Below are 21,117 nucleotides of genomic sequence, written 5' to 3'. Positions count from 1 at the left end.
CTGATTGAGTCATTACTGTTAGATCTTCAATCAAGTGTTAGTAATTCAGATTCATAATCAAAGAACACGTCATTTCAGATCTATTCCTGTCAATGAACACGGACTTAAAAGTCTCTGTAACGATTATTACAAATTTATGTCTTTTTTGGGCTTTATTTGCTGAGTGTTCTTCTGTTGAGCTTTTCTTACAACATGTGAAGAACTGTAAATCAAATGTAGTAAGAAAGCCTGGATTACATAACTCAAAAACTGTTGAAGGAACAAATGAAATTATGCCTGTGAATGTGATTCACAAACACGATCATAAAAACAATGCCATTTTATATTAGTATTATCATATACTAGGCTCAGTTCTAAAAGCCTCCAATTTTCATTGTTGGGTTTGTGAATGTGTTTTGAATAAAAGAGACTGTCAGACAAAGATCTTTAGATAAATGAGGTTTTAATGGTATAGCCCAAATCAAACAATTGAGTTAACAAGTAAAAAGCAAATAATGTAAATCTGAGATATAATTTCAGGAATATTTAAGGTTCCTCTCTAATTGTGGTTTCTTCATTTTATTTATTTATCTGTCTGCCTATCTATTTCTCTATCCATTCATCTATATCTGTACCTATTTGCCTATCATCTACCCTTCTGTGCATCTATCCATGGATACATTCATCCATCTATCTATTCCTTTACATCACTCATCAGGAAAGTTTCTGAAAGCTCTGACTTTCCCTAAATAATGAACATTTATATAAAATCTTAAGAAACATGTCAAATGGTTCACAAACTAGCTGTGCATCTGAAGAATCCCTGCTCTGTATCACGTAGTTTTCCATTTTTTAGACATTATCTCCTGTTTGGATATTTTAAGCATTAAAAAATGATATTGATTCTACTGTTTCATATGAAAGACTTACAGATATTCTACTACTGGTTTGCTGGAATTTCACAACAATGTGTGGTGTTTACTACTCTCCCCCCTCTACCATTCCATACACTGAGCACTCAGTAGGCAGATTTAATTTGCACATTCTGGAAAATTATGTTGTATTATTTATTTAATGTTTTTTGGCCTCTTTTATCCTCTCTTCTCTCCTTTAAAGATATGTTGAGATAAATCTTAGAAATTTTTTTTCCTCTTATTTTTCTATTTCTTTCCTTCTTTTGTTCTCCTTTCTGGAAAATATCCACATCTTCATCTTCCAGTTTTAAAAATGATTTCTTTGCAAGCATTTTTCTTTTCTTTTCCAAGAGCTCTATTTTAATTTTTGGTTATTTATTTTTAAAAACAGCATCCTGTTTTATGGAAGTAATGTCATATATATGTTTGAGAGTTAGAAATAGTTTCCTTTTTAAGTTCTTTTCTCCTGTTCCTACTTTATCCATACAAGATACAGTTGGCCCTTTCCATTTATTGATTTCAGTATCTTTCTTCTTTGTTGGAAGCTTTCCCCAAGAGCTGGCGATCTTTGGTCCATTCATATGTCAGAATTAGTTATGAAAGAACTGACTGGAAACTTAGTACTGTTTGTTGACGGTTGGGCATGGAGCACCATAAGCAGATCTGGACATTACATATATTTAAAAGCCTAATAAGAAAGGTGGGGAAAAGAGGGAAGAGGGGCTAGAGGTCAGGGGCATTGAGGAAGAACATGGTTGTGAGTTTCCAGTTTTGATTTCACCTCCTAATCCTACACTTGGAGCTTAAGAAAGTGACCAGCGAGAAATGCTTAATAGGAACAGACACACATTATATCAGAAGCCTGCTTTCTCTAACCCCAGGAAAGGGGAAATAGAGGAAGACAGAAACTTTTAGATGATATCATCAGTCTACTGCAGAAAAACACCACAGAAAAACTGTGACTCCATTTCCCTTCCAGGTCAGCGAAGATTCAGTAGGGAGTCCAGACTTCCTTCTCACTAGGCTGCAATGAAGATCCCAAGTGAATTATAGGACATTATAAATTATCTCAACAACAGACAGAAAATAGACTAAAGAAAAATTAACAGAACTTCAAGGGCCCTTGGGACTATGGCAAAAAATCTAGAATTCATGTCTTTGGAATCCTGGAAGGAGAGGACAGAGATGGCAGAAATGAAAAAGTAGTGAAAGAAATAATGATCCAGCTTCTCAATTTGCAAAGACATGAATCTACAGATTCAAGAAGCTGAGAGAAACACAAACAAGAAACCCTAATAAATGCAAAGAACTATCATAGCCAAACTTTTGAGAATGAAAGAAAAAAATTCTATAAGCAATGAAAGAAATAAAATCTTATTCATAGAGGGAATATAATTCAAATGTAAGCAGATTTCTCTAGAGAAACCATGGAGGAATAGAGAAAAGAAATGTAAGAAGTATTTCTTTAAATTATAAAACTTTTTAAAACATATTTTCATTCCATGCCTCAAATTTTTTCTGCTATGGAACCTTGTAAAAAGCCCATACTCTTTTTTTTTCCCCCCTGATTATTTATCATTAAAGAAGACAAGCTCTGTCCAGGTATTTGGTCATGAAACTTTTAACCATTTTTAATTTCTCTTTTATACCCTGAGTATCAACTTACATATTCTTAAAATTCTTCTCTGTTTTTGGGTTAGGGGAATTGTTAATATGAACCATACCTGACCAATTTTCCTATGTTTTCAGGTTTTATATGGGGAATTATTTTTTTTTTATCAACGATATTCAAATTTGTCCTCAGAATACAATTTTATAATCACAGATTAATCACGATACCTGAAATGGAATATATTTTAGGTACATATTTGGAGCAGTATGACATTGCTACTCTAGACTTTCTGACCCTTCAGTATAACAAACTCACTCCAACTTAGGGGCTGCCTTGACTATTCCTATTGTCTGAAGTGCTCTTCAATTATACCCCAAAAAGACTGGCTGTTGCTCACCATTCAGGTCTCAAACCAATGTCACCGTCTTAGAAATACTGTTCCTGACTTCCCAACCTAAAGCAGCCCAACCATTCCATCGTATTCCTGACTTCGTAATGCTACATTATTTTCTTCAAAGCATGTCTCAATATTTGAAATTATCTTGCTAATTAATTTACATATTTTACATTTGTATTCTATCTTCTCCCTCTAAAACATAAATTTAATGAGGAAGAGACTTTTAATTTTAATGAATGAATGAATAGCTAGTATGACACATTATAGAACAGTTTTATATTTATAACTCGTTTTAAGATTTTGAATTTGCATGAGGAAACAGTGAAAAAATGTATGTGGGATTATCTTTCATATATAATTCTTAGCTCATTGTACAATGGGATCATGATATTTCAATATGATAACCTATTTAAATACACATTAGGAAAAAAACTCAGATCATAGAAATCATCACTGCTATTTAAAAAAAAAGAAAATGGGGAATCTCTCTATAACTTTGGTAGCAAATCCTGAGGTTAAATTTTTTTACATATTTTGTTCAAACAGGAGAGCCAAAAAGATGACTGCTATTTAGAATTTCAATGTTAACTCTAAGGAAGAAAATTTTATCTATCTGTCTCTCTGTCTATCTATCTACCTATCTATTTATAGCCCCCCCCCTCCGCAAACCAGTAACTTTAGTACAGAATCTTGGGGAGATCAAAAAAAGTTAGAACAAAAAAACAGAACTATATTTTTAAATAATAACTTTGGGGAATAAGTTTAACATTCTGGAGATTTTAATTATCCAGAGGATTTCTCTCTAGTTTTTTTACATAGATAACTTTGTTTAAATGCCTCTAGTGTCTTTTTTGGAATTTAGACCATAGTACATGGCCAGCACTGGTGTTCAAGATTAAGTACCCAAAGGAAAGAAATTAAAGTGGAAATTTTCCTATTTGTTTAATCACTGCCTATAGACTTTCTAATAGACAATTGTTTTGCATCAGCTCAATGAAATAATCGTGTTCATTAAAATGTATTCCGCATTGACATTTGTTCTTAATACCTTCTCCTGTTAAGTGTCTGTTGGGGTGCATGAGTGAAAGGAGGATGCGTTCGCTAAGCCAATTACCCATTATCGCTGAGCAGCCTCCCGAGTAAACACATGCATAATTTGTGCATAAGATACTGTGCAGGACTTTCCCATCCTGCCTGGGGGAGGGGACCTGTGGCCCTTCTCACTCACACTGTTTCTTTCCCATTACCTGACCTCTTCTCCCACCTCTACCTCCACTCCCATCTTCATATGGCCAAATCCAAACTGTCTTTCCAGCTCAAGTGTCTTAACGACCCATTTAAAAAGTTATTTTTCCTCATCTCAACCCCTTCAGACTTTACCCAGACCCCACTTACCACAGTTATCTATAATCTGGGTGAGAAGATACTTATGAATACATTTTATTCTGTAGATTGTAAGTGACAGGAGGTGAACAACTAATGGGTTGCCAGCTTCCTTACACTCTTCCCACCAAATGCACCCACTTTCTGTTTCGCAGGTTATTGGAAACAAACACTAAACATGCATATGGTCACAATCTACACATATTTATATCTACATATATCTAGTTTTATTACTATAAGAATTGGTGGTTAATATGAAATGTTGCCTTTTAACAGACTGCTTTTAAAAACTGAAAATGTACAGGTTTTAAAGCTTCTTTTAAGAGGGGGAAAAAGCCTGTTAAAAGGAGGCTATTTGGTAACATATAACTCTTGACTATTTCATGCCTCATTCTGCTTGCCAGTTTTAGCAATCTGTTTAAATGTGTCTTAGAAGTCATAGGTAGTAAATTTGAATTTATCTTTGATCAGAATATATGCCACTGTACATACAGATATTATTTAAACTTGTAAGCACACAGTTCTCTGTATAAGGTACTGTATGTAAAACTCTTAATTGAAACTATTTCACATAGCAAAAAAAAAAGTAAGGAAGTACGCTCCAGCAACCAAACTCAGCTACCAAACAGCAGCTCCTCAGGAAGCAATGCTTGGCTTGGGGTGGGCATGTGACCTCTCCTGTCTATAACAGACTAAAAAGAAGGAGTGGGGGAAGAGACTGCTTCGCTAATCTGTCTCCAGGTACCTCAGACAGTCAGACCTGACCTTGAAAGTGGATTAGATGATACTAACTACTATATATAAAATAGATAAATAACAAGCTCATACTGTATGCCACAGGGAACTGTATTCAGTATCTTGTAGTAACCTATGATGAGAAATATGAAAATGAATATATGTATGTAAATGTATGTACACCAGGAATTACACTGTACACCAGAAATTGACACAACATTGTAAACTATGCTTCAATTTAAAAAAGGGGATGGGGGAATGAAGCAAAAAAAAAAAAAAAAACTCTCTTGGCTCCCATGTTCCTTAGGGGAAAAAAAATAAAACTCAGTTCTTCTCACAGTCTGCAAAGTTCTACCTGACCTGTGGCCCTGTCACGTCTCTCCCCTTACCTCTAAATCCCCCCACTCTGCTCCATGCACTCCGGTTTCTGTGCTGCATCCCCATATGCTCCACCTCGGGACTTTTGTACTGATCAATTCCTCTGCCCCTGATGCTCTTCGCCCACGTACCTGCCTGGCCCAAAACTCGCTTCGCTTTCAGTCTCTCTGGGCAAATGTAGCCCAATCACTGAAGCCAAGCCTGACATTCTGCCTACAACTTCAACCTCCCTTCCCTCTTCCCCACACACGGAGACCCCCTCAGCCTGTTCTAATTCTTTCTACCTTTAGAATTGATCACTTTCTACCATGTTTTTTGTATCTAATTTTTTGTGTTTATTGTTAAGGGTGTATCTCCACACACGAGGGTGGAAACTCTACGAGGACAGGTGTTTTTAGTCTCTTCTTTATTGCTGTCTGTTTCAGGTACCTAGCACAAGGCGTAGAATGGTGAGTGCTCAATAAATATTTGTTGGATGAGTAAATCTGCAACTGTTTCCTAGTAATATGCACAGGGAGTGGAACAGGCCGGAGGGTAAAGAGAAGCATGAAATACACGTACAAGAAGAGAGTCAGAGACGACAGGCAGAGGAAGAGAGCTTGCTGTGCCCTTTAGTGCCCAAGTTCATGGCTCCATGGCCTTTCTGGGGTCCCTCTCCACCCTTCCTCTTGTTATGTAAGATGCTCCTATAAAATAATGTTCCTCTCCTATTTAACCCAGTTCCAAAAAAATCACTATGGTTTGAATCAACAGTTTCATAAATTTAAGAAGGCAAAAGCCAAGTTCATTTATTTCCATTTTTTTAACCACTCTCCCTGGATTTGTCACAATGCCTTACATACAATGCACACGTTTGTGTTAAAGAAATAAATGCAACCTGGCTTAAATGAAATTAACTTTCTAAGGTGTTTGCTGCACAGTAAGGAAGTCTTATATTGCCACTGTTTACAGTCAGAAATTCCGACTGATGATGTATTTACTTCCCTGTGTTATCTTAGGTTCATTGTTAAAGTAATTTCTGTACAGGGCAGGTCAGTGTTCGTGTACCTTATTTTAGCACAGGGCAATCCACCTAATGACCCAATTCATGTGTTGGGCGGTGATCTCCATTTCTCTTCTGCTAAGATCTGTAATCAATATAACATCAGTGTGTAATCAGCATATGTCTTTGCATAATGGTTGTGCATTAATTTCACTGCAAGATCTATTTGTGCATTCCTGAAAGGAGTCAACAGCTCAAAGCTTAAGTGTAACACACCAGAGATTATCATTTCACCCTTGGAAAAGGGATGTTCTTTGACTGGATTACAAGTACACAAAACACTAACAGCACATTTACAATGTCCAATTGTGTTCTTGAAAAAAAAGACTGTAAAACATATTCTGTAGGAAGTCTAGGATTAAAAATTGTATTATAAAAAAGATAGCTGTTAGTCCATCAAAGTGAAGACTTGGAACACTGAATCAACTCTGAAAGAGTTGTACCATCTTCCCTAAGTTTTAAATTCCTTCCTAGAAATTTTTGTTGAGAAATATTTTTTTTTCCTGAAATAAATGTATTAGACAACTTTTTCCTGTTCTTTCAGTGTACCTAGTACAGAGGAAAGTTTAAATGTAGTTGCACTGATAGTTTTTGAACAAAAAAGACTACAGAGGAAACAAAAGAGAGAACTGAAAAAGAATATTTTGGGGTTTTGTTCCTGTTATATTCTAGGACTTCTTGATTTTCTGTTGTTAAAAGGTCATGAAGAGAAGAAATAAAAACTGTCTTACTCACAGATGACGTGACTACTGATCTAGAAAATCCCAAGGATTTTACCCAAAAACTTCTGGAATGAATAATAAAAGTATAGCAAGGTTTTAGAATACAAAATCAACATGCAAAGTCAATTGTGCTCTTAGATAAAGGCAATGGCTATCAATTAGTTGGAATCAGAAATATAACAACAATATAATTTATATTTATGATAGACATTTGTAACAGCACCAAAAATACAATAACGAAGAATCAATTTTTAAAATATCTATAAGCCTTCTGAATGTGGAAAATCATAGCAAAATAATCAAAGATCAAAATAAGTGGAAAGAAGTTTCACATTCATCAGTTGGAAGACTCAAGGTCAATTCTTCCCAACTTGATCTACAGATTCAACATAACTCCATTCAAAATTACAGTGAGATATTTTCTAGATATTTGCATTAATTCTAAAGTTTATATGGAAAAGCAAAAGTTCTAGAGTAGCCAATACACTATTGAAGAAGAGGAACAACGTTGGAAGACTCACACTATTCGATTTCAAGACTTAGTACAAAACTACAATAACCAAGAAATGATGGTTTTGGTGAAAGAAGAGACATTCAGCTCAAAAGAATAGAATAGAGAGCTCAGAAATGGATCACATAAATATAATCAATGGATATTTGACAAAGGAGCAAAGGCAATAAATGGACAAATGTAGACCTATCAGCAAATAATGTTAAAAATGGTACATTTACACGACAATACATAAACCTAGACCTTAATGAAAATTCACTCAAACTGTATCATACACCTTAACGTAAAATGGAAAACTACAAAATTTTTATAAGAGAACACAGGAGAAAATCAATGTGACTTTAGGTTTGATGATGGGTTTTTATACACAACAACAACAACAAAAAAAGTAAAAAACCCTATTTAAAAATGAGCAAAAGGTCTGAAAAGTTACCTCCCCACAGAAGATATACAGCTGGAAAATAAGCATATGAAAATATGCACAATATCATTTTTCATTATGGATTGATAAATGAAAACAGTAATAAAAACAACATCTCTATTAGAATAGCTAAAAATCGTTTTAAAATACAATACCAATTGTTGGTAAGGTGACAGAGCAACAGGAATTCTAGTTCATTGCTGGGGGGATGGAAAATGATACAGCTACTCTCAGTGACAGTTTGGCAGTCTATAACAAAGCTAAACAGAGTCTTATCATACAATGCAATAATTATGCTCTCTGATGTTTATCTAATTTATTTGAAAACTTATATTCACATGAAAACTCGCACAACAAAAATCTGCGATATTTATGGCAGCTTTATTCAAAATCACCAAAACCAAGATACCCTTCAAAAGGTGAATGGATAATCAAACTGTACTACAGCCTTATAACAGAAAAACATTATGCGATAAAAAAAAATGAGCTGTCAAGCCATGCGAAGTTGTGGACCAATGTAAATTGCTATTGCTATGTGAAAGAAGCCAGTGGAAAAGGGCTACATACTGTATGATTCCAATCATATCACATTCTGAAATAGATAAAATAGTAGAGATGGTAAAGTGATCAGTGGTTACCAGAGGTTCCGGAGAGGATGAAGGTAGGTGTTCAATAAAGTAAAGGACACATAGATACTCTACCTTCCAGGAGGTGAAGCCTAATTCCACACCCTTTAAGTGCCGGATTGGCATTATGACTTCCTTCCAAAGGGTACAGCAAGGAAAGGGGGAAGAAAAGAGTAATTTTATGGTGGAAACTTGACAAACATGACCACATCCAGGTAATCAAAGTTAACCTCAACAATGAAAAGCCATATTGGGAGTGTGTACCCTGGATATGACATGATGAGAATCAGACTTCACCCCTGTGGTCTTCTTTCCCAAAACTTATTAATGAGAAAAATGTAAGACAAACCCAGTTGAGGACATTCTACAAAATAAATGTGTCAAGGTCATCCAAACCAAAAAAAAAGTTTGAGAAATGGTCACAGCGAAGAGGGGCCTAAGGGGACATTACAAGTAAATGTTATGAGATATCCTGGATGGGAGTCTGGAACATAAAAAGGACATTAGGTAAAAACTAAGATATCTAAAGAAAGCATGAAGTTTGGTTAATAATAATGTACTAATATTGGTCATTCACCATGACAAATGTACCACACAACATAAGCTGTTAATAGTAAGGGAAATTAAGAGTGGAATTTGGGAACTCTATATTATCTTCTCAATGTTTCTAAAAAACTATCACTACCCTAGAATAAAAAGCTTATTTTTAAAAAGTAATAGGAATTGGCCTTAAGTACAAAGCTGTCTTGAAACAGTAACAGCTCCAGTTCCCTCTTGCTTGGAAGTTGTAATTCTTTCAGCAATTTACCCTCATCGCTGACTTTCAGTACCTACCACTCCCATTTGCCACATGCTGAATGGCTTAAATTATGTAATGTAACAGAAATTAGCCACCTCTTTACTCCAAATTGCCACAGTACACAAAAACTGGCCAAAGAAAAAGGGAAAGGGAGAAAAATATGAAAATGAACGAGATAGAGGAAAAAAGAAATACAAGCACCTTTATGTCAAAAGTGTCAGGGTCATCAGCAGGGACCTTCCACAGTGCTGACCTCAGTCACTGGTTGTTTACTCCTGTCTAAAGATGTTTCTGGAAAGAAAGGGCATACATCTCATAAATTCCCTGTTATATTCTATAGCAGAGTTTATAAAAGACCACAGGACGTTTGGGATTTCTTTGGAAAATGTAGCTTACAGTTATCCATTAATCAATCAATTTAGTGAAAGAAAAGTGGCATTTGGTTCCTTGGAAATTAATCAGACACTAAGATGAACACTCTGGAAAAGAGGATGGTGGAGAGCCAACTATGCTGGTGTGCACCATCAATACATCGCAACTCAAAATTGTCATCAATTATTCACAAATTCTAAGCCAGCTAAGCAGTTATGCTAAGATACAGAGTCTTTAAAATTTTTCCACTTATTAACAAGCAGTGTCAAATATGACAGCAGGTGTTTACTGAAGCTACTGAAGAGATGAGTTTGAAGTGAGTCACCTAAAATTTCTTATTATAGACACCATGTGATCTTCTTCCCAGTTTTTGTAAAGAAAAAAAAAAAGGGCTGTCGTCACTCTTTCGGCCTCAAATAAACTGATCCCCAAACACTCAATGGTAACAGTATTTTATAACTAAAAATGGTACATACAGAATAAGGCATTTCTATTAAACGCTATATTTCAGAATGCACTTTGCGACTATTTTTCTAAAAGTGTTTGTTTCCTTGTAATAATCCACCACGAAACCCATTCTGGGGGTTTAGAACAAGGGTAGTTTTAAGCCAGTCTCCAGTAACCATGTATGCAAATGTTTGCTTTGAATTGCCACATTCATTTATTCACAGGGATATCTATTAACAGACTGATATATACATATATATATTACTGATATATTTTAATATTATATGCATCCAATATTAATAAAGCAATATTTTTACAGTTGCTCTTATTGGAGTCCCTGTTAGACATTGTGTCTCAATGAGGAAACACTGTGATGCACCATGACACCATTAAAGGCAAAGGTCTTTCTGTCTTTCTGCTCTGCCATTCTTTAATAGCCTGTGTCCTCATGGACACAAAATGACCACTGTGCCTCCAGTTATCACATTCATGTTCTTGACAAGAAAGAGGAAAGAGGGGAAGGGCTTTTGCCCCATGAGGCTTTGTCTTTTTATATTGGAAGGGAAATATTCCCCATTAGTCTTATTCTTCCATCTCATAAATCAGAAGATCGTCACCTGTCTACTGTTAGACCAATCAGTGGTCAAGGGGAACGAGATTATTTTATCACAGTCCGTTTTTATTAACCAGGATTCATCCTCTGGGCTGGGGTAGGCACCTACCTTCACTGAGACGAAACAGTCCTACGCTCCCCATGAAAAAAAATCAGGTTTCTGATGGTTATTAGCTGTCTGCTCAGCAGGAAAAAACCACCACCACCACAATAACAAGAACAGTGTTACTACACAGTTCTAGATTCCAGCTGGAAAGAACAGGTCACAGTGTATGCAAGTCCTTTCAGCTCTACCTTGGCTTCTTATGGGCTAGTGGCGGAATCACAGCAGGGCCAAGCTGAGAAAGAGGGGTGTCTCGGATGCCTTGCCCCGCCTCCCACCCCCACTGCATCAAGAAAGCATATCCCAAAGTACCTGAAAGAGGTCTAACTTATAGGACAATAATGCAAATAAAATAATAATAATAAAAATCATCAGAATGACAATAACTCATGCATGTATGACACTTTGCAGATACACACAAAGACATTTTAACTTGACAGCCACCCTGCATGGGACATGTCAGAATCATACACAGTTAACAGAGGTGTATTACCCTGCTCTAGATCGCAGTGTCAGTGGTCCCCAAACCACCCTAGGTTTAATAATTTGCTAGAAGGACTTCCAGGACTATGTAAGAGCATATAGTCAGACTCAAGGCTATGGGTTTTTCTGTTGTTTTGTTTTTTGTTTTTTATTTTTACAGGGAGGAGACACAAAGCAAAATTAGCAAAGAAAAAGGCAAAGGAGAGAAATGGGGAGGAAACCAGGTGCATGCTTCCCAGAGTTCTCTCCTGTGAAATCACACAATGTGTGTTCTATTCCCCGAGTTGTGGCAACACATGTGAAACATGCTCTTCTGGGGCAGTTCTTTAGAGATTCAGTGCCTGGAGTTTTTCCCAGGCGTTAGTTACAGAGACAGTCTTTGCCTAGCACATCTTAAAATTCCAGATTCGCTGAAGAAAAGCAGCATAAACCACATTGTTTATACAAACAATCTAGGCACATGCAGTCACTCTTATCAGTTAGGGTGCTGGGAACCCTCCCCAAATCCAAGTTCCCACACAACAGCCAAAGGCCAACATTTCAAGCAGAGCTTTCTACGGATAGCAGTCTCAGGCTTGCTACTGACTCTTTTCTGCACACTCACCTATCTAGAATACTCTACAAAAACCGGGGGCTAGGATCTGGGTGGGTCTTCTGTATCTATATCCTATCATCTCCCTTTTTCCTTTTTGAATATAATAAAGGGAATTTATACTATTAAAAACAAAAGGAGTAGATATCAGGATATTTGTATCTAGTTATGATTGAGAAAGTAAAGAATCAGACTTCATATATCTTGCCCAGGGTGAAAAAGTAATCTTTGTGAGGGAGCTACAGAATGGGGATTCGAACACAGACCTGTCCAAATGTTAAAGTCAGATTTTGCCCCATGAAAACACACTGCTTTATGAAACTGATCATATAATAAATATATTGTACATTTTGATGACTGAGTAATAAAAATACATGACTATAATCTTTACATATTGGGATATATACAATCAAAAGGGTTTACTATTTTAACTATAATTTTTGATATCTACAAATTTATACATTTCAAAGGAACCAGAGAAATAAAATGAAACTGAATTTTAAATAAAAACCATAGTCAATATCTTACAGTAACCTATAATGAAAAAGAATATGAAAACAAATATAGGTATGTATATATATGCCTGAACTATTATACTGTACACCAGAAATTAACAACACTGTAAACTGACTATGCTTCAATAAAAAAGCAGAGATTAACTAACAGTACACAATGTACTTTATGGAGAAAAAATATAAAAAAACAAAGTCACTACTAAATAAAAGATAATATGAAAAACGTTAATGCTTTGATTTTTATTTATACAAATTTTCATTCAGAGAAACACATTTTTAAGATCAGTTTATGAAATGCACAATCATTACTTCAGTACATATTCTAGGAGGAATAGAGGCACCTTTAAATATTAGTTATGGCATATGGTCATGCCAAGCAATAATAAAATCTCCCTAAATAAAGCTTGCAAAATGTCTATCATCACTGTAAGAAATTATAACAAACTCTGGACATTCAAGATGTTGAGCATTTATTTATTCCTATTCTTTGCTTGCTGCTATTTCCTGGGGGAAAATGAGCAGCTGAAATGTAGCCACAGTGCAGAATCTACAAGACGGAAAACAAGTACTTAACAGGGCAACTGCATTCCAACCCTGCTGGCCCGCTGTTAGGGCAGGAAGCTCTGACTCTGAGAGGAGTTAGTACTCTCTTTATGGTTCTAAGTCCTGGAATACCAGAGCAATTATTTTTAAATTAAATACCTAAGAGCATGAAATATAAAATTCCCTATTAAGTGTAGATATTATTATTAACTCACTCTAATTTTCTGTAACATGAGGAAGTATATTTGATTCACTGGTAGTGGTCTGAGAATAGCTAGCAATAGCTAAACTACTATCTTTTGGTAAGGAATCTGCTCTTCAATGAAAGTAGTACTCTTCTCACCCCCCAACCCCCACTTACACACACACACACACACACACACACACAGATGCACACAAAGAACAGCAAGAACAACAAAACTGTCCATTATGTTCAACTCCTGCAACAAAACATTCCAAAGGAAAGAGGATGGTTCGCCATGAAGAAGGGATTCATTGGGTACAGACATCAAAGAAAATAAAACGTTGCTAGGAAACTCAACTACTGGATTTTTCTATCAAGTCCCATCTCAGGCATCATACTGCTGTGGTTTCCTTATATGTTACAAGACTGACGAAGAACCATAGTTGTTATAGGTAAGGAGATGTCCATACCAATCAAAAGAACCAGAAAATGTTAGTTTCCTGAAGCTTGACTTTTTCTTATTCCTACAAGTTTCTCCTGCAAACCTCCCTAAGTAAAAGGTATGTCTTTGAGTGGGAAAGGGGAACTCTATGTAACATGGAAAGATCTGGAAAGGAAGTAAACCCTTGCATAACCTTAGAGAGTCACATCACTACACTGATTACTCTTGTCTTAAAATTGCCAGTAGAAAAGTGTACTCGGGAAGCACTCAGTTTCCAAAGAAACTGTGATAAAATTTGAAGAAAGTCAAATTGTTCTTGCCTTCAAAAACTCAGGCTCTCCTTACTTTTTTCTCTTTTATATAACTTGCTATGCAGTTCTTAGAGTTGACCCCAATTTTCAAGTGTGTGTGTATACACACACAAGTTATATATCTGAATCAAGTTATATGATTGAAAGATTTCCAAGTTCAAGTGTCTGAGGGCTACTGTGTACAGTGAATCTTTTAAATATTAAAGACACTGATTGGAGATGTATTAATTTAAAACTTGAGGCTCTCTTCTTAGGAAGAACTTTCAGTCTCGTGGTGATGCCAATTCCTAACTTCAGTCTGAAACTGTTATACGAGAAGAATGCCTAGACTCTAATACCCTCTAGCCATGGAATTCTCTTTGGTTTTCCAAGGTGCAACTCTCTGTTTTGATATAGTTATAATAACATAGTGGGGAAGATAAATTTGAGACTAACAATGCACTTCAAATATATTATTTGAGGAGGTGGAAGATTATGATCCCTAGTTTTAAGAAATCCAAATAAGCCCCTTTACTCTTTGCTGATGCTATAATGAAGCTGTTTTTTCATTGGTGAAGTGAATTTAACTTCTGTACTTCACAAGCATCGTCTAAACCTAGGATATTGACTAAAAATTACCCAGACAGGAGCAGGTCCAAGTTTAAGGATTATAACCCTGGACAGTCCCACAGTGACTAAGTAAATAGACTGTCTATATTTCAAAGCAGCTACTTTGTTATTCAAGTTCAGAACAGTCAATTTTAACTGAGTTCTCTCTGTCTTAGAAATATTTTGTATGGAATTAAGAAAAAAAAACTTAGATAAAATTCTGATAAAAACTGTAAGAAATATGACCATGTACGAGTCAAAAGGGACAAAAGCTGAACATATACATATCTTGTCCTGCTTACCACAATCATTCTCAAACAAAACAATGTTTAGAGATCTGAGGAATCCAGAAGCTAGCTACAGTGTTGCATCAACATGTACCATGTACATAATAATCTCAAAGAAACAAAATAGGAAAACATCCACATGTCACCCACAAAGGACTTGCAGTCTAGTTGGAAACAAGATACACCCACCAGGTGAGAAAATTACAGTAACTGAACATTCATGTGTGTTCACTGCATTAGGTGTTTACTTATCCGAAGGATGACTTCGATGCCCATTCTAAATATAAAGGAACTACAGTTTCTTCCCTTTTATGGGTAAGGTACCAAGATTAGATTCTAGGTCAGCCTGAAATCAAATCAGTTTTTCCCCATTACATCACACTGGCTCTGATGAGTAAAATTACATACCAAAAATATGTCACAAGGAAGGACACAGTTAATTTCCAAAGAAACAGTAGATATTGTTTGTGCAAAACTTTCAAAAGGAAGAAAGATTACAGTAGGATGGCAGGTACTGCAGTTTCTTCATCAGAAATAAACAAGGAAGGATTCCAGCTGGCTAACAGGGTTACTGAAAATGTTTTTAAAAAATGTTTAAAATATCTAGCATGCTCTCTAATACATATTATATGCTTAGTTTTACATACTTATTTTTGTAGCTTGGTTTTTTTTTTTTTTTTGCAAATCCCAGGGGAACACAGGAGTTGAGACTGGAAAAAGTGATACTTTAAAGTAGTATTTAAGGTTTAATATAACCTGGATCCCAGTTCTTTAACTTATTAACAGGATAGCTCTGAGGTTTTTCAAATCTTAGTTCCTTCACCTTTAAATATGGGAGAAAATATTTAGATTATACGGTTGTTCACAAGGGACAGTGAACAAAATAAATGTCATCACACATAGTGCTTAGCACATTGTTCGGCACACAATCGGTAAATGGGAGCACTTATTTATAATCATTTTACAACATCAAAGTAGGATCAGGATTTAGCTGAGTAGTAAAAGGAAGATGTTATCCTATAGGTCACACGTGTCCAATTTATTTTCATTGAAAGCTGTACTCAGGAAACATAACCTTGAGCCTGGGCCCCTGATGCACATGTGTTTACTTATATATTGTATCCGTATACTTCTTTTATTTGTTTATTTTTTTAGTAAAGGACTGTTCATTTACAAGGCTATGTTAATTTGTGTTATACAGCATAGTGATTCAGTTATACTTACATATATTCTTTTTCATTAAAGGTTATTACAAGATATTGAATATAGTTCCCTGTGCTATACAGTAGGACCTTGTTGTTTATCTATTTCATAGATAGTAGTTTGTATCTGCTAATCCCAAACTCCCAATTTCTCCATCCTCCCACTTTCCCCTTTGGTAACCATAGTTTCCTTTCTATGCGAGTCTGTTTCTGTTTTGTAAATAAATTCATTTGTACCATTTTTTAGATTCCACATATGTGATATCATATTTGTGTTTGATTCACTTCACTTAATATGATCATCTCTAGGTTCATCCATGTTGCTTAAAATAGCATTACTTCACATTTCATTCTTTTTTATGGCTGAGTAACATTCCATTATCTATCTATCTATCTATCTATCTATCTATCTATCTATCTATCTATCTATCATCTTCTTTATCCATTCATCTGTTAATGGACATTTAGGTTGCTTCCATGTCTTAGCTGTTGTAAACAGTGCTGCTATGAACACTGGAGTGCACATTATCTTTTCAAATTAGAGTTCCCCAGATGTATGGCCAGGAGTGGGACTGCTGGATTATATGGTTAAGTCTATTTTTAGTTTTGTAAGGAACCTCTATACTGTTTTCCACAGTGGTTGCACCTACATTTCCACCCACAGTGTAGGAGGATCCCCTTTTCTCCACACTCTCTCCAGCAATTATTGCTTGTGGACATTTTTATGACAGCCATTCTGACCAGTGTGAGGTGATATCTCATTGTAGTTTTGATTTACATTTCTGTGATAATTAGCAACGTTGAGCACATTTTCATGTGCTTATGGGCCATCTGTATGTCTTCAATGGGGGAAATTTTTGTTTAGGTCTTCTGCCCATTTTTTAAACCTGGCTGTTTGGTTGTTTTTTGTTTTGTTTTGTTTTGAGTTGTATGAACTGTTTGTATATTTTGGGAAATAAGTCCTTGTCAGTTGCATCGTTTGCAAATATTTTCTCTCTGTCTGTAGGTTATCTTTTTATTTTGTTTATGGTTTCCTTTCCTGCGCCAAAGCTTGTAAGTTTGACTAGGTCTCATTTGTTTATTTTTGCTTATTTTGCTTTTGTTTTTATTGCCTGGGTAGACTGTCCTAGGAGAACACTGCTACAATTTATGTTAGAGGATGTTTTGTCAATGTTCTCTTCTAGGAGTTTTATAGTATCATGTTTTATATTTAAGTCTTTAAGTAATTTTGAGCTTATTTTGTGTAGGGTGTGAGGGAGTGTTCTAACTCCATTGATTTACTTTGTCCAGCTTTCCCAAAACCACCTGCTGAAGAGACTGTCTTTTCTCCACTGTATATTCTTGCCTCCTTTGTCGAAGATTAATTAACTGCACGTGTGTTCGTTTATTTCTGTTCTCTATTCTGCTCCATGGATCCAATGTCTGTTTTTGTGCCGGTATCGCACTGTTTTGATTACAGATGATGAATAGCATTTTTAAGCAATAAGATATTTTAAAATTAAGATATGTACACTGTTTTTGGACATAATGCTATTGCATACTTAGCAGGCTATAGTATACTATAAGCATAATTTTTATATGCACTGGGAAACAAAAAAAAATTGGTGTGACTCACGATATTTACTTTACTGTAGTCATCTGGAACCAAATCTGAAATATCTCCAAGGTATGTCTGTATAAGGCATTTCAGTCTCCAAAGTGGGAAACAGACTCTTACTACAAGGAAGGAGTAGGGATTACCTATTGGTTGGGCAATATCTGAAGCACAGTAACAAGAGAAAAGAAATTCGAAAAGATATAAAGTAGAGGAATTTGTGACCAAGTAGGACAGCCTGAGTGGGGACAACAAAGGACAAAAAATGACTTCAAGTTTTTTAAGGTTAAGCAGCCAAGGAAAGCTAATAACATGGATATAATAGAAAACACAGAAGGACCCACGATGGCAAGAATACTGTCGCTCATAATAGCATCAACTAGGAACTTACACAGTGCCCAACACTGTGCTGAGACCCTGCTCTCACTTAATTCTCACTGTAACCTTTTAATGAAATATTTCACACAACTTCTTCCCATAGAAGGTAATGAGCTCAGTTTAGGGAACACTAGGTCTGAGATGACACCTAGACACCCAGGAGGAAGGTGAAGTCAGGAGCTGAGTCTTGCTTGTAGCCAGAATGTGCCTAGGAGTCATTCAGAAGGAGCTTAACCTAGGGAAGGCCTGCTGGGCTGGAGTGCCAAAGAGGGAAAGAGAGTCATTTCAACGTCATGAAGAAACTTACCAGAGTCAGCCTGTTTATGAGAAGGCTTTAGTAAAGAGAAAACAAAACACCAATCTGAAGTGAGCTTCGGGTCCTAGGACTTGTATTTCCAAATATATCTTTTCTTGAATCAAAGAAAGCCATCCTGAAATGTCTACTTGGTTGACTTCCATGACGGTGTCCTTCACTTTGAGTATTTGTACAGTGAAAGAGCAAGCAAGCCTCCAGAAAGTCTCGTTTATCTGAACAATGGAGCTTTTCATTTCCATATCATTCATAAGATGCATCAATACTGAATTCACAAGTGCCTCACTTCCCTTTGTCTGCACAGACAGTACTGAAACAGTAATTTAATTGTGAAGTTACTGTACCAATTCTCATGAGATTTTCCCCAAATCTCACACTCATACCATTTTGTTCCATTAACTTTTATAATCTCCTGGCATTTGATAAATTCTGAATTGTGCCATTATCTGAATATGACAGTTGACTGTGAAGAGAAGCAAGTGGGACTTCATTCATTCTGCTAATATTTCAATACTAGTAAAGACAAAGGACAGGGATGCAAATGATCTGACAATTTTTTAGAAACAAAAACAAGTACGCTTTATTCTATCATTTATATCAACAAGCTGCTTAGAAAAAGTTTAAGTGAATTTTCTATCTGAAAAGAGTTAAATGCACTTCTCTGGTAAGATTTCTGTGTGCAGACTTTGTTGTTTTATTTTCATCAACAGCGCCTTGAATTTCCCACCTTATCTATCATAAAGTACAGTGCAGTGTCAAGGGCTATGTGGAATGCTTAAGTCTAAAATAGATTGAATAAATTGGATTTGTGGGGGAGGTAAAATCTAGGGTCTGATATCAGGTGGCCCCGAGTCTTGTTCTGATAAGAAGGAAACAGAAAACACACATTTCTCCCCCTGGAGTCCCGTGATGTGATAAGCTGCACATAAGCTCTAGCTGTCCACGATATTAGAGCATCCATCCACCACCACCAATTAACTTCATGGGACTAAGTTTTGATTGGGCCAAGTAGGAGGGTTCACGGTAGCAGAAAATCATGCACTGAAGAGACAAAAATACATATAGAAGACTGATGGAAATAAACATAGTGCTACAGAAGCCATTCCTGACAAGTAGGATGAGAATCACTGGGCACATTTAAACAATCTTCAGGGTTCATGCTTTGAAGGATTTGTGCTTTGTCCACAAGGAGAAAAAGCTTCAATTTGGGGATCTTAATTTTCCCAAGGTTCATATCCCCAGAGGATATGTATATATATTTTTATCAACAGAAGTAAAACTAAATCAAGATACGGAAAATTTTAACTCAGCCTCATTTAAAAGGAATTCTGCTTCCTTTTCACCTATAAGTGTATAAAATCATATGTAACAAATTGCCTGTAATTTATTTTCTATCACTCCAATCATTCTGACTTTATATAATAAATATCTTTTGTAGAATTTTCTAGACAAATTTAAATAATTTTTATTGTATTTGAAATATTTAAGATGTGAGAAAATTATGGCATTAAATTAACCACTCACTATAACTTACTATGGTTTTTATATTTAACTAAAACCCCCAAACATCCTTCCCTTACAATTGACCTAATTTCCCAGTTTTAAACAAGCAGCACTGACTTGAATAGCATACTATCAGAGTACATAATTATCAAGCATAGCACATAAACAATTCTTTTTTCAGTGGGATGAAAACATTATAAATATGAGAATGATTGAATTAATAACTAAGCAAATACTGTAATACAGAAAAACAATCAATACTGTTTTTTTTTCTTCCTTTGGTTATTTTATGGTACTCCTATAAAAAATCTCAGGAAATCTAAATGTTATATTCAATGGTGTTATATAGTGACAAATTTAGTTAAACTATAAAGATAAAGATAGCTTGTCTGAAGACTGATAAGTTCTCAAAGTTCTATAAGTAATTACAGAAAAAGGTATGTGGGTTTTGAAAGATTTAGATCAGTTCATCATTAAGATTTTTAAATGATTTGACTTTTTAAATGTAAAAATACATTTAAAAATATTAATATTATTAGTTACTCCTTGTATCATTTTTGAAGTTTCTCTTAAAGTTTGTATACCCTTTCTGAATCAGGCATATGATCAGTTATTATTAATTGTCAAATTTGTATAATTATTTACAGATTACTCACTCTCTTTTTCAACAGAGAGTTAGTGTCCTTTTTCACACTGGAATCAAGTATTATAGTTGTCTTTTTATATAAACTTTGATTATGTTTTTCCCGAATTTTTAAAATCTAAATACCTAATAACTTTCTATTACATATAAAATTATCTCATGTTCCACCAATACTTCATAGGTATATGAAGTACAGCCAGGTATTTTTTGATAATTTACAAAATACAAAGATAAAAAGTCTCTACTAAAAATATTTATTATTCAATTAAGCTTTTTATTTCAATTAAGTTTTGAGAAACCTCAAGAAAGCAAACCATGAAATGTGATGATCTTATTTGTTCCTTCAGAATTTAAAATAAAGTAAAACTTGAAAATTCTCTCAAGCATGGGATTTTCCTTTTATCCCAGATAATGCATCTACTAATGAGTTTTGTGAGACATGCTAAAATTCATAATATCATTTTTTCTTGTAGACAATGTTTTCT

The 21,117-nt window shown here is 35.3% G+C and overlaps 1 long non-coding RNA gene across 7 annotated transcripts in view; it reads right to left on the bottom strand.

Moving 5' to 3' along the window:
* The window catches only part of LOC107033065 (uncharacterized), a 620,890-nt gene that overhangs the window by 361,937 nt on the left and 237,836 nt on the right, over window positions 1–21,117 (bottom strand). For 6 of the 7 annotated variants that reach the window (XR_012060726.1, XR_012060720.1, XR_012060725.1 and 3 more), the window contains one exon: window positions 9,721–9,810. The exons of the other annotated variant lie outside the window; for it this stretch is intronic. This is a non-coding gene — a long non-coding RNA (uncharacterized lncRNA). The remainder of the gene's footprint in view (window positions 1–9,720; window positions 9,811–21,117) is intronic. 7 annotated transcript variants of the gene reach the window in all.

Source organism: Vicugna pacos, chromosome 17, assembly GCF_048564905.1.
Source record: "Vicugna pacos chromosome 17, VicPac4, whole genome shotgun sequence".
NCBI classification, from domain to species: Eukaryota; Metazoa; Chordata; class Mammalia; order Artiodactyla; family Camelidae; genus Vicugna; species Vicugna pacos.
This window is presented reverse-complemented; position numbering and strand designations above follow the sequence as displayed.